Source organism: Osmerus mordax, chromosome 1, assembly GCF_038355195.1.
Source record: "Osmerus mordax isolate fOsmMor3 chromosome 1, fOsmMor3.pri, whole genome shotgun sequence".
In the NCBI taxonomy this organism is placed as follows: domain Eukaryota; kingdom Metazoa; phylum Chordata; class Actinopteri; order Osmeriformes; family Osmeridae; genus Osmerus; species Osmerus mordax.
The window spans coordinates 9,111,657-9,126,092 of record NC_090050.1 but is presented as its reverse complement, the minus strand read 5'-3'; the positions used below and the strand labels follow the sequence as shown (position 1 = coordinate 9,126,092).

The window sequence follows — 14,436 nt, the reverse complement described above, 5'->3', positions numbered from 1 at the left end:
CTCCCCCTCCTCTCCCGCATCCTGCGCTCACCCCTCTGCCTCCTCCAGCTCTCCTCCAGCTCTCCCCTCCCCTCCCCTCCACTCCCCTCCGCTCCACTCCCCTCCCCTCCGCTCCCCTCCACTCCCCTCCCCTCCGCTCCGCTCCCCTCCCCTCCGCTCCGCTCCCCTCCACTCCCTCCGCTCCACTCCGCTCCCCTCCTCTCTCCTCTTCCCTCTTCGGCTCCATCATGACATCAGCCTCATAATGAATGACCCAGTGTCTGATGTGCTTGACAGGTCAGCTGTATGAAAACACAGACCTGGAGCCTTGGCTAAGCAGGGCTGCTGTGCAACTGCGTGAATGTGCATGAATGCTACTGCGTGTCAGATTGTAGTGCTGTGCTACTGTATCGATATGCAGTCTTTTGGCAGTACTTTCCTATACTTATCCAGGTTAATATGGCACCGAACATATACTCTCCGGTTGCTGATTCATAGCTAATGGATTTCATTTCCTGGCTCTATAGAATCGTGTCTATCACTCCTGGGATTTTTGATTTACATTTCCTCATTTCACAGACCCTTTTATCCAAAGTGCAGCAGATCCTCAAGGACTAGAAGTGCACAGTTCTAACATGATTACGGTGGTTAATGCCAAGGAACAGTCAGTGTTTTCAGTGCGCCGACAACATCAAATATCAAATAAAACCTTATTTAGCGTAATCTTAGGATGTTCAGGGAGTTTTAAGTCCATCTGTCAGTTATGTCATTGTTCCCCTTGAGCTGTTATTGTTGTGTACTGAGATGTTGTCACTGAGATGTTGTTATTGCCGTGTAGTACCTGTTTTTGGTTTACCATACAGCATTTTCAAAATAACCCCCACCTTTATTCATACCAAACCTATGCCCTTAGCTTTTTACCATGTCTAACCCAACCAAACATCTACCCTTGGGTGTGCGTCCTGTTCTTGGCCTCAACGTTGACAAACTGAAATTTGAAGAGGCTGACAGTCTCACGCTAGCTGCCTGTTTAATCATGTGTCTGTGTGTCTATCGGTCCGGGTGTCTGTCTGTCTAATAAACGTGTGTCTGTCTCTCCCGTGTTTAATAACGCTCAGCTGTCTCTCCGTCCGGATGTCTCTCCCGTCCTTAAATAACATGTCTGTCTGTGCGTCCGTCCAGGTGTCTCTCCTGTGTGAGCAGCACCTTCCGCTGCCACTGGTGCAAGTACCGTAACCTCTGCACCCCCGACCCCGTCTCCTGCTCCTTCCTGGAGGGACGAGTCAACGCCACCGAGGTGAGGCCGCCTCACCAGCGCATATTTTTTCTCCCCCAGAGAGATTCGTGCCGACCAAGCTCCTGTAGGGGTTGTCAAACACTCAGAACACGCGCTGTACATTGTACATTTACATTTAGTCATTTAGCAGACGCTCTTATCCAGAGCGACTTACAGTAAGTACAGTCTTCCTCATGTCACCTTGCAAGTGGAGTGAATGTGGAACGCTGCTGCCGCCCACACTTTCAGCTTAATACTCCCGTGGTGTCAGTCGCTTTGGAGACAATCTCACGGCAGCAATCGGCGCTTCATCCGTATTGCTGTAATCTTTGCTCGTTCGCTCGAGATATAATCTTGAGTTAATCTGTGCCCATTTCTCCCTTTAACGCAAGAGGAGAGGGATATATTTATATCCATCGTTAGGTGACCTTCATTAAAACCCATGATTGAAACCCCTTGGTCTCTACCATGCTGTGTAAGGGTCCATCAGTGTCGCATTACTGATGTGACCTTTAGAACAGATTGAAGAGCTCGTCATTTGTTTTCGTGACTGACCTTTCCCCTTTGACCCTGAGGAAGATGTTGGTCTAATGCAGAATAAACGGCAGAATGTATCATTAATATGTAATGCACTATAAATATAGCAATTTATATACAACTGTGCATAAGTGATACTTAAACTTCCTAAGTGGTACTGTACCAGGTGATGCTGGTTTAGATCAGTTGAGTATATAATCCTTGAGCATTGATGTGTGCACATTTGATGAACCACTGGGAAGTACAAAGCCCTCTGTGCCATCTCTTGTAACAAAAGGGCTACACATTTACATTTAGCAGACACTCTTATCCAGAGAGACTTACATTAAGTACAGGTACATTCTCCCGAGGCAAGTAGGTTGAAGTGCCTTGCCCAAGGACACAACGTCATGCGGCACAGCCGGGAATCGAACAAGTAACCTTCAGATTACTAGCCCCACTCCCTAACCTCTCAGCCACCTGACTCCCTAAGGCTATACAAATCAATTTAGATTTTGATTTGATTTGTGAAGTACATATACTTCAGAACCTCATAAGAGCTAAATGTACTGATTTTGTAAACTTATACTTTGTACGTATACTTAGGATACATTTTTGTAATGGGCACTGATTAAAGAAAATTTTATAGATACATTCTTGAAAGTGTGTGTGGGGGGGTATTTACCCATTTCATGTTTTGTTGCCATTGGTAACAAGCAAGTACAGCGACATAAAAATGATTGGCCCTGCTCCTCTCCCCTGTTGGTCTGACCTGACACCTCCCTGACAACGTGTCTCTCCCTGGTGTCCCCAGGACTGTCCCCAGCTGCTGGACTCTGGGGAGATCCTGGTCCCGGCCGGCGAGATGTCCGCCCCATCACGCTGCGGGCCCGGAAACCTTCCCCAGCCCCAGTCGGGCCAGCGGGGGTACGAGTGTGTGCTGCGCGTCCAGGGGACGGAGCACAGGGTGACGGCTCTTCGCTTCAACAGCACCAGCGTCCAGTGTCAGAACAGCTCGGTACTGAACCATAATAAGGATTTAGATGTGTGTGTGTGTCTGTGGGTAATGTATATGTGAGTGTGCTTGTGTGTATATGTGTGGATGTGGGTGGGTTGTGGATGGGGGTGTGTGGATGTATGCGTGTGGGTATGTGTGTGCGGGGGGTGTTTGTATTTATTCACACAGACGCACACACACACGCATACATGCCCACACCTACATACACACACGGTACAGTCACACACACACCAACACACAGTCACATAATCGCACACACACACACGCAACAATATGCAAACAGGCAAGACATCACAGTCGCTTAAGCACTCGCAGAACCGTGGACATGAACACACACACACACATGCCCCCACATCAACCCCGCAGAGATGCAGAGATCAATCCAGCATCTACCAGACCATGTACGGCTCAGTCCTCCTCACGCAGTCAGAGTTTAACAGCTCCTGACTGACTGAATGTACACTGAAGTCACATGAAGCGATTCAAGGAGGCACCTTTAATGTGTGTCCTTGTTTTCAGATGAAGGAGCTTGTCATGTCATTGAAACTCACTCATATAGGTCCTTCACGATAAATGCGCTCTGTAGTTGCATCTCTGAAGGTTCAAGCGGGGGACGTGGCTACCTTCTAACAGATTTGACGGAGAGAGCGTGAGAGAGAGAGGAACGTGAGAGAGTGAAATATGCGAGTCACACAGAAATAGCTGCTCAGAGAGAATGACAGTTATTTCATATGGAAGGCTGTCCACATCCCCAGACCCCTCCCATAGAACCCGTCAGTTTCCCCCCACATAGACCCCCCCCCCCCCCCCCCCCCCCCCCCCCCCCCCCCCCGGTTCTCCTGCCCACTTACAGACCCCAGGCATGTGTCAAAGTGGAGAGGAGCAGACATCCATGATATCATTTACGTTGGCTAGAAGCCTCAACTCTCTCCTACTCGCTGTCTCTCTCCGTCTGTCTTTCTATCGCTCTGTCTCGTTTTCTTTTTGTGTCTCCCTCGCGGCGCTCTACCTTGGACTCTTTTCCACTGACATGTTTTTCTCTTCCTCTCTTCTCTCCCTCTCAATTTCATTCTGTCTCCCTCTCTGTCCCTCTCTCCCACTCTCCCTATCTCACCACATCTCTCTCTCTCTCTCTCCATCCTCCTTCTCTCTCTCTCGATCCCTCCCTCCTTCTCTCTCCATCCATCCCTCCCTCCCTCCTTCTCTCTCTCTCTCTCTCTCTCTCTCTCTCTCTCTCTCTCTCTCTCCATCCCTCCCTCCATCCATCCCTCCTTCTCTCTCTCTCTCTTTCTCTCTCTCCATCCCTCCCTCCTTCTCTCTTTCCATCGCTCCCTCCTTCTCTCCCTCTCTCTCTCCATCCCTCCCTCCTTCTCTCTCTCCATCCCTCCCTCCTTCTCTCCCTCCCTCTCTCCCTCCCCCCCTCTCCCTGCAGTACACCTACGAGGGTGTGAAGCTCAACAGCCTGGGCCGCGGAGCTCTCCATCGTCTGGAACGGCAGTTTCATCATCGACAATCCTGAGAAGATTAAAGGTGCCCGTGGTCATTCATCAGCTCCCTGGCCCCGCACTGTAGAGCACTCGCTGCCGCGGAGTGACAGGGCCATCGAGCGCCGTCAAGGCTCTGCCAGGGCCTTGGGGAGAAAGTCCTCATCCCCGCCACCATTAGCTGGAGGCTGCCTATCGTGGGTGGAGGGGTGGAGGGTTGGGGTGGAGGGGTTAACTGCTGTGTGTTGGCTCAGAGGAGACTCTGCCGCTGAGCAGTGATGTCGATCGGACTCCATCGTTCACTCGGAGAAGGAACAGGCACACACACACACATGCACACACACACGTGCACACACACACAAGGCTATAGTTATCTACAGCCTCAGATGTGTTATAGGTGAATGAAGCTGCCTGGAGGAGTCTAGGAGACAAGATCATATCTTCACGTTTCTCAAACGGAAGTGCTGTGGGACAGTGTGTCCATGTACCTTACTGGTTCAGCATACAAATATGGTGTTGAATGACATCAAAAATACTCTTAACACACAGCCAGGGACACCAGATATATTATGTTATGGAACGCCTAAGCGCTCGAATTTCTTTCAGGATTAATAAAGTGAGTTGAATTGAATTAAATTGCATTTGACTTGGTTAGATATTAGAGTGCAAGCATTAGATGAGTGAACACTGAGAGAGAAAGAGAGAGAGAGAGAGATAGACTTAGAGGGTGACAGGAAAGGAGAAAGAGAGAAAAAGAAAGGGGGGAGACGGAGAGGGAGAAATGAATTAGAGGTAGAGAGAGCAAGACAGAAGAGATTAGGATGAAATAGACGGGGAGAGAGAGAGAGACACAATGAACAAGGATAGGGAGAGAAGGGAGAGAGAGCACCAGAAATACAGCACGTTTACTGACCCCACCTCCTCCATCCCACAGTGCACTGTACAAGTGCAGCGCCCAGAGGGACAGCTGCGGGATGTGTCTGCGAGCGGACAGGAAGTTCCAGTGCGGCTGGTGCGGTGGCGAGGGCCGCTGTACCATGAGGCATCACTGCCCGCCCATCTCTCCGTACGCCAGTCGCTGGCTCGACCTGTCAGCCAGCAACGTCAAGTGTACCAACCCACGCATCACTGAGGTTAGTCGGGCATACCTCTCTGGACCAGACCCTACCTCCCAGACCTCCAGTCCCCCCAGACTTGCAGTCCTCCTGTCCTCCAATCCACATACCTCCAGTACCCCTGTCTCCCAGTCCTCCAGTCCCTCATTCCCCAGACATCCAGACCTCCAGTCTCCCAGTCCTCCAGTCCCTCATCCCCCAGACCTCCAGTCTCCCAGTCCTCCAGTCCCTCATCCCCAGACATCCAGACCTCCAGTCTCCCAGTCCTCCAGTCCCTCATCCCCAGACCTCCAGTCTCCCAGTCCTCCAGTCCCTCATCCCCCAGACCTCCAGTCTCCCAGTCCTCCAGTCCCTCATCCCCCAGACATCCAGACCTCCAGTCTCCCAGTCCTCCAGTCCCTCATCCCCCAGACCTCCAGTCTCCCAGTCCTCCAGTCCCTCATCCCCAGACCTCCAGTCTCCCAGTCCTCCAGTCCCTCATCCCCCAGACATCCAGACCTCCAGTCTCCCAGTCCTCCAGTCCCTCATCCCCCAGACCTCCAGTCTCCCAGTCCTCCCAGTCCCTCATCCCCCAGACATCCAGACCTCCAGTCTCCCAGTCCTCCAGTCCCTCATACCCCAGACCTCCAGACCCCCCAGCATTCAGCAGTGTCAGCCTAGGTTGAGGGCTGTCTGTGGGGCTGTCCCCAGACCCGGCTCCTCTCCAGGAACAGACACAGTGGGTCGGACACAGAGAAGGGCTCCCACTTCAAAGAGCCGCAAGCCTTTGAAGTCGCTGTCACGTTATTAGCGTTTCAGCTGCCTGGTGCATGTGCACTCACATCCTGCTTGGCCGAGAGAGAGAGAGAGAGAGAGAGAGAGAGGGAGAAAGGAAGAGAGGAAGAGAGGAAGAGAGGAAGAGAGAAGGAGAGAGAGGAAGAGAGAGAGGAAGAGAGAGAAGAAGAGAGAGAGGAAGAGAGAGAGAGTAAAGGACTGTTGCTAAGGGTTGCGGGGAGTCTAGAGTGTTAAATTCAGTATTGTACCTGAAAGTCTGACTGTCTGCCCAAGGGCATAGTGGTCCGACCATTTAGAGAATCTCTTGTTTTGCTAGCGGTATTTGATATGATAGTTCTGAATTATTCTTCTGTTTGTGTCAACATGCTGTAAGTGTATATTCAGGTAATGTATTCTGACTATGGTACAGAATACATTACCTTTTTTGTAAAATCCCAAATCCATTTAGTCTTTGTCATCGATCGTACAATGGTGTAAAATACATCTATTTTTCTGTCCTCCCCTCTGTTTCCTCTCTCTGCTTCTTTCACTCTTCTTCTGACTGCCCCCTGAATTTTTCTGCGTTCTCCTCCATCTTTTCATCTTTCCCCATTTTCCCCTCCACCTCTCTCCTCCATCTCTCCCCCTCCTCCATCTCTCCATCTCTCTCCCTCCTCCCCTCTGTCCTCCATCTCTCTCCCCGCCTCCCCTCTCTCCTCCATCTCTCTCCCGCCTCTCCCCCTCCTCCCCACCTCTCCCCCTCCTCCCCTCCCCCTCCCCCTCCAGGTGAGCCCCGTTTCTGGGGCCCCCAGAGGGGGGGGACCTTGGTCACCATCCAGGGTCTGAACCTGGGCCTGTCCTTCTCGGAGCTGCTGGGCAACGTGGAGGTGGCAGGGGTGCCCTGCACGCCCCAGGAGGAGGGCTACATCACCGCGGAACAGTACGTCAACATGCACACACACACTTGCGCACGCATACACACAGGCTCACACGCCAAGACACTTGAGGTGGTGAGGATTACTATATAGCAGGTTACAGTACAGTGGTGGAGTTGTTGAGGATCACTATATAGCAGGTTCCAGTGTATGCTCTAAAGAATGAAGAGCACTATGGAGCAGGTTCCCGCTTATGCTCTAAAGGATGGGGATCACTATGTAGCAGGTTCTAGTGTATGCTCTAAAGGATAAGGATCACTATGTAGCAGGCACCAGTGCAGCGTGGGAGCAGGAACTGGCTGTGAGGCTGACGGCCACAATTGAAATTCCCAGCGTGTCTCAGAGCGGAGGGACAATCTGTTAGCCATGTGTCTCCCTCACAGCCGTGTCATTCGATTGGGCCGCGGCTGCGGGCCGGTTATTTATATCCGTGTAGCAAAGAGAGGGAACACGCCAGCGGAACATCGGAGAACAGGGCATGTGTGTACAGAGGGGGAAGGGGGGGGGGGGAGGGATGGAGGGGGGGAGGGAAAGGGGGGGGGAAGGGGGGGGAGGGAAGGGGGATGGAATGGGGAGGAAGGGGGGGGAGGGAAGGAAGGGGGGAGGGAGGGAGGGAGGGGGGCTGGACGGTGCTGCCGTCAAGGGGAGACCGAGATGGAGATTTGCAAAGGCACATATCACACACGTATGCACACTTCTCCCAAGGCATACATCACTTGCCCAGCACATGCATACGCACATACACACACACAAGCACATGCACATGCAAGGACACACACACACACAAATAGTCATGCACATAATTACACACATACACACACACACACACCTCACCACACTCAGGGCTGTAAAACGTGCCATGACTTCATGTACAACCATTCATTTCAGTGCAGGTCAGTTGCTGTAATGACTAATTCATAGCACAGTTTATCTTATTGACCCGACGTGCAATGCTGATTTATCGGTGGGACTGGCTGTTGCCTTGGTAACGGGAGGTGATGGTGGGTGACGATCGTGCATGAGACTCGGTTGGTAAGGGGGGGGGGGGGGGGGGCGTTGGCTGAGGGGTGTGTAGTTCATCATGGTTGTTCTATGGCTGTTATAGGTTTTTCCATTAGGAAGAGAGATGACAATCCATACCGACTCAACAACTGGTATCAAAGTCTGCCTCTCTCACACTGGCTTTTAGAGACCTGGAGAATATAGAAAATAAATGGGAAGATTGCCCTCCAGCTCGATAATTAGATTGCATATGTGTGTGTGTTCTTGTGTGTGTGTCTGTGCGTGTTTGTGTGTGTGGCGTGTCTGTGTGTGTGTGTCTGTGTGTGCTTGTGTGTGTGTGTCACTGTGTGTGTGTGTCTGTGTGTGATTGTGTGTGTGTGTGTCACTGTGTTTGTGTGTGTTCGTGTGTCTGTGTGTGTGTGTCTGTGTGTGTGTGTGCGTGTGTCTGTGTGTGTGTGTGTGTGTGTCTGGTGTGTTGTGTGTGTCCTGATAGGGTGGTGTGTGAGATGGCGTCCGCCCCTAAGGGCAGCGTCCCCGGCAACGTGCTGCTGTGTGTCGGAGAATGCAGACCCGAGCTACGCGGCCCAGTCCTCCCAGCTCTACTCTTTCGTGGTACGACTATCCTCCACGACACATACACACACAAACACGACAAGTTGACCTTGACATGCTGTTCTAGCATGAAAACACATGCAAGTGTTGAAAACCCGACGTGACTTCCCTCCACAGACCCCTGCGATGCTGGCGTTGACCCCAGGCAGAGGGCCTGAGTCTGGGGGCACCAAAGGTGACCATCGTGGGGGAGAACCTGGGGGCCGGCAGCAGCGTCAACGTCCTGTTTGGGAACCAGACCTGTGAGCTGTTCAGGTGAGATGTTGCTGGACTGCTCATTCAGCCTTGCTGTTTACGTCTGATCGATTGATTACATGATGTCACTGGACTGTAAAATCCCATTCACTGAACAAGTGAGAAGCTTCCAGTACCACTGTTTTACAGTACTTTACTGGGAGATGTTACTGTACTGTATATTTAGCCTTACTTACAGTATAAATAGTTATAGTATGAATGATATAAAACTATACAGGTGAGATAAAATTGTACCATAAACATAACATTCACTATATTATTGAGATGCTACTACTGCTGGGCTATACAGCAGTAGTACAGTTATGATCATTATACAGGTGATATACAATACTGTACAGTACATATACCTCCATCCAGCTTCATAGTATGGGTAAATAACACTGTGTCAGAAGATGGTGCACTTCAAAATCCCACCGATTTTTTTGTATTGATTACATCTGTGTTACACCTGTGCGGCACTGTAGCCTCTCGGTCCCTCCGCACTTCAAACACAACTTCACTATCGGTCGAGCCAGGGTTGTCATTTGAATCCTCTCATTAAACCGTCCAGCCACTCATCCTCCCACCGTGGTGGAGAGGAGCCGAGGGATTTCAAAGTCAAGGGCCGCCTTTGTTTTATTTAAGGTGCTCTCGTGGCCACCGAGGAAGGAGAGAGACGAGCTCCTTAAGAGAGACGTCTCACTAAGACCCGGAGGGGGTCTCATCCTGCCAGACACTGGGATCTCTGTTCCGAGATCAAAAGGGATCTCCTGGTGAGAGGAGCTGGAGGGGGGGGGGGGGGGGGGGGGGGAAAGGTGTCATTATCTGCTGTTGAAACTGTCCATTAGTATTCTGGTTGAGCCACTGTAGAGCTGACCACCCTAACCCCCTCCCCCCTGCGTGTGTGTGTGTCTAATTGCGTGCGTCTGCGTGTGTGTCCGCAGGCGGACCCTATCGGAGATCGTGTGCTTTCTCGGCGCCGTCGGTGACGGGCGCGGGGCCCGGTGCAGGTCAGGCTGAGCGTGGACCGGGCCAGCGTGCCAGGAGCCCTGGACTTCCAGTACATCGAGGACCCCACGGTCCAGAACATCGAGCCCAGTGGAGCATCACCAGGTAACCCCACAACACAGCCTCCATCAGACCTCAGGAGGAGGGTTTACTAACACGATGTACTGTATATACTCTATACTATCTATCTACAGAGAGAGAGAGAGAGAGAGAGAGATTAGGCGATAAAGAGTGAGAGAGAAAAGGAGAGAGGGAAGGAGAGAGGAAGTGAGTTGGAGATACGGAAGGCAAGAGAGAGAAAGAGGTAAAGAGAAAGAGGGAGAGATAAAGGGCGAGGGAGGAGGGAGAGCGAGGGCAGGAGATAAGGAGGGAGAGAGATCATACCAGTCCACAACATGTAATTTGTCCATGCACAGTGACAACATAATGAAAAAGAAAACCCTCCACTGTAGCATCCATGCTTCCTGATTGACAACGAGCCCCCCGAGCAGAGCTGGGCCTGTAATCCAGCCAGTAGTGGGGATAGTGCTGGTGCTCTTCAAGGAAGAACAGGAAACGTGCAGGAACTGTTGATAGGGCTGGGAGAGAGAACAAAAGGTGACAGTGGAGAATGTGTGCGTGTGTGTCTGTGTGTGTGCTCGCCTTTGCATGACTGTGCTTCTGTGTCCCGCATGCACGCGTGAGAGTGTGTGTGCTTGTGAATGTGTCTGCCAATGCCTGTGGTGTGGATCTGCCTGTGTGTGGATCTGCCTGTGTGTGGATCTGTCTGTGTGTGGATCTGTCTGTGTGTGGATCTGTCTGTGTGGGGATCTGCCTGTGTGTGGATCTGTCTGTGTGTGGATCTGTCTGTGTGTGGATCTGTCTGTGTGTGGATCTGCCTGTGTGTGGATCTGTCTGTGTGTGGATCTGTCTGTGTGGGGATCTGTCTGTGTGTGGATCTGCGTGTGTGTGGGTGGTGTGTGTGTGGGGTGTGTGTGTGTGTCAGAGAGAGAGAGAGAGAGAGAGAGAGAGAGAGAGAGAGAGAGAGAGAGAGAGAGAGAGAGAGAGAGAGAGAGAGCCACCGACTGGCTCCATCACCAGTCGGTGGGACACTTAGCAAGCCAGAGCAACAACAATCATCTCAGGATCAGTGTGAATGCAGCCGGCCAGTCACACGACGTGGCCGTGTCAAACCAGGCATTGCATCCTGGGTAAAAGGACAAAGGGACGACCGACTCTCTCCCAGACCGACCTCAGCATCTCTACAGCCTTTTCCATTCCCCCTCTCTTTCTCTTTCTCTCATACATATGACATCTCTCGCACATACGGCTAAACAGCTCAGTAATTGAATTCCATTCTCCCCCTCCCCCTCCCCCTCTCACTGTCTCTCTCCCTCCCTCCCTCCCCTCCCTCCCTCCCTCCCTCCCTCCCCTCCCTCCCTCTCTCTCTCTCTCTCTCTCTCTCTCCCTCTCCCTCTCTATCTTCCCCACTGTGTTGTGATGGGGCTGGTGTGTGTTCCTCCACAGTGGTCACACCACCCTGACGGTGACGGGCACCAACCTTGACGTGGTCCAGGAGCCGAGAGTCCGAGTCAAAGTACGCCGGGCACGAATCCGTCAACGTGAGTCGACGTCTGACGTCTTCCCCCATTTCGCGGAAGCTTCCGTCCAAAGCGATGTATAAATAGTGCCTGATGCTGTCGAGAGCACAGCAGGAAATCACAGCTCTGACAGTATTTTAGTTAAGTCAAGGAACAGTCTGTTTTTTGCCAGGCACGGTGACCACATCTTAGCTAGCAGGCACAGTGAGTAATATAAGTAATAATATCTCCAGCTACAGTCTCAACACACTAATGGTATTATGGAACGCATTCACTTAGCTTTCATCCAAAGCGACGTACAGGGAGGGAATTGAGCCTGTGACCTCTTGACCTGTAGTTAAGGGCTCTACCACTGAGTTATACTCATCCCCCTCAGTACAGAGGATCCTGTCTGGACAACAGGGATTTTTTTCATTAAGAAAGTTGAATTTCATCAAATGCATCATTTATCAAACCGTTTACCACAAACTGAACTGACCCTAAGCGATCTCTCTACTTCCTTTTCCTGTCTCTTTTGTTCGCCCGTGTCTTTTGTCTCAACTATGTCTATCTCTTCCTTCTTCCCTCCCTCCCACCCTCTTCCCTGTCTTCCCCCTGTCTCTCCCTCCCCCCCCCACCCGGTCTCCCCCATTGTCTCCCTCGCTGTCTCCCCCCCTCTGTCTCCCCTTTCTGTCTATCTCCCCCCGGCCCCCCCCATCTCCCCCCCACCACCTCGCCTCCCCCCCTGTCTCTCAAATCCCCCCCCCCCCCGCCCCCCATCCGCCCCTCCCCCCAGGTGTGCAAGGTGCTCAACACCAACCACCATCAGCTGCTTCGCCCCCTCCCTGAAGTCCGAGTCCAGCCCCGACCAGGAGACCGTGAAGCGCGTGGACGAGTTTGGCTTTGTGTTCAACAACGTGCAGGCCCTGCTCACCTACAACAGGCAAGCAGCTTCATCTACTACCCCAACCCCTACCTGGAGCCCCTCAGCCTGAACGGGGTGCTGGAGCAGAAGCCTGGGGGCACCTATCATCCTGAAGGTGGGGGGGGGGGGGGGGGGGGGGGGGGATGGGGGAGGGAGAGTGGAGGGGAGGGCGAGGAGACTTGGGGGATGGGGGGGAGGGCAGGGGGACTGGTGGGTGGATACATGTCTGTCAGCTCAGAGTGACCGGCGTTGACCTCTGAGGTGTGGGGTTTCCCTGTGTGGTGTTGCAGGGGCGTAACCTGGTGCCGTCTGCATCCGGGGGGCGCCAGACTCAACTACACGGTTCTGATCGGTGAAACCCCCTGCACACTCACCGTCTCAGACACCCAGCTGCTCTGTGAGCCGCCCAACCTCACAGGACAGCACAAAGTCCTGGTCAGTCTGTCTGTCTGTCAATGAGTCTGTCTGTCTGTCTGTCTGTCTGTCTGTCAATGAGTCTGTCTGTCTGTCTGTCAATGAGTCTATCTAGTTTCAATTAGTCTGTGTGTCTTTCTTCCTGTGAAAGAGTCAGTCCGTTCATGAGTCTGTCTGCCTGTCTGTCTGCCTGTCTGCCTGTCGGTTTGTGCGTTTGCCTGTCTACAGTATATGTCTATCTTTCAGCCTCTTTATCGGTTTGTCTGTCTTGTCTATTTATTGTCCTGTCCTCTTTGAGAAGGTCCAGGAGTTAGTTGTGATCATTAAGCCTGTCCTCCAGGGATCTGCATTGAACAGTGTGTGTGTGTGTGTGTGTTGTGTGCGTAGGTCCAGGTGGGAGGTCTCCACATTTCCCCCGGGGCGGTCCACATCAGGTCAGACACCCTGCTGACCCTCCCCACCATCCTGAGCATCGCGGCGGGCGGAGGCCTCCTCCTCCTCGTCGTGTTCGTCGTCCTGCTGGCCTACAGGCGCAAGTCCCAGGAGAACGACCTCACTCTGAAACGGCTCCAGATGCAGATGGACAGCCTGGAGTCCCGGGTGGCCCTGGAGTGCAAGGAGGGTGAGTCCCACTCTCCTCACCCTCAGCTGCTCCAGACACGTCCCTGACTGGGGCGTGTGCCTGTGTATGCATTCACGCGTGTGTGTGTGTGTGTTTGGGTGTGTGCAGCCTTTGCAGAGCTGCAGACAGACATCAACGAGTTGACCAGTGACCTGGACCGAGCGGGCATCCCCTACCTGGACTACCGCACCTACACCATGAGAGTTCTGTTCCCCGGATAGACGACCACCCCGTCCTCCGAGACCTGGAGGCAAGTACCCACAATCCCCTGCTCCCGGGCCACCATGACTCGTCACACTCGACGTGTCTGGAGGCTACACGTCCACGTTGCCCGTCACCGATGTCACCAACGTTCAATTCAAATATTAGAATGCCTTTTGTGTCCTGTTCCATTCGGTTTGAATGAGAACCTTTTTTTCGTTAATTGTTTCGGGGAAATGTGTCACGTCATTAAAAAGGAAAATACGGAGTGGCTCGAGCATGTGAGTATCTGAAGACAGCCCCTAAACATCTGTGTGTGGTGTGTGTGTGTGTGTGGTCGTGTGTCCCCACGCGCCACGGCGTGTGTACACGTGTGTGCACGACCACTGCGCCTGTCACGTGCGCGTGTAGGGTGTCCGGTCACGGCCAGGAGGGCGTGGAGAAGGGCCCTGAAGCAGTTCGCCCTGCTGGTGAACAACAAGGACGTTCCTCCTCACCTTCATCCGCACGCTGGAGCTGCAGCGCGGCTTCTCCATGCGCGACCGCGGCTACGTGGCGTCGCTCATCATGACGGCGCTGCAGGGGCGCCTGGAGTACGCCACCGACGTGCTCAAGCAGCTGCTGTCTGACCTCATCCCAGCGCAACCTGGAGAGCAAGAACCACCCCAAGCTGCTGCTGCGCAGGTGGGCTGCCGCCGCGCCGCGCGGCGCACGCACGCACGGGTAGTCGCACAGCAGACACGCGTGCTCCCGTAGCCAGGCACACATGTTTCCACCACATGC

At 52.9% G+C, this 14,436-nt stretch overlaps 1 pseudogene; it reads left to right on the top strand.

Moving 5' to 3' along the window:
* LOC136950635 (plexin-A2-like) overlaps positions 1-14,436 on the top strand; it is a 39,455-nt pseudogene that overhangs the window by 23,721 nt on the left and 1,298 nt on the right.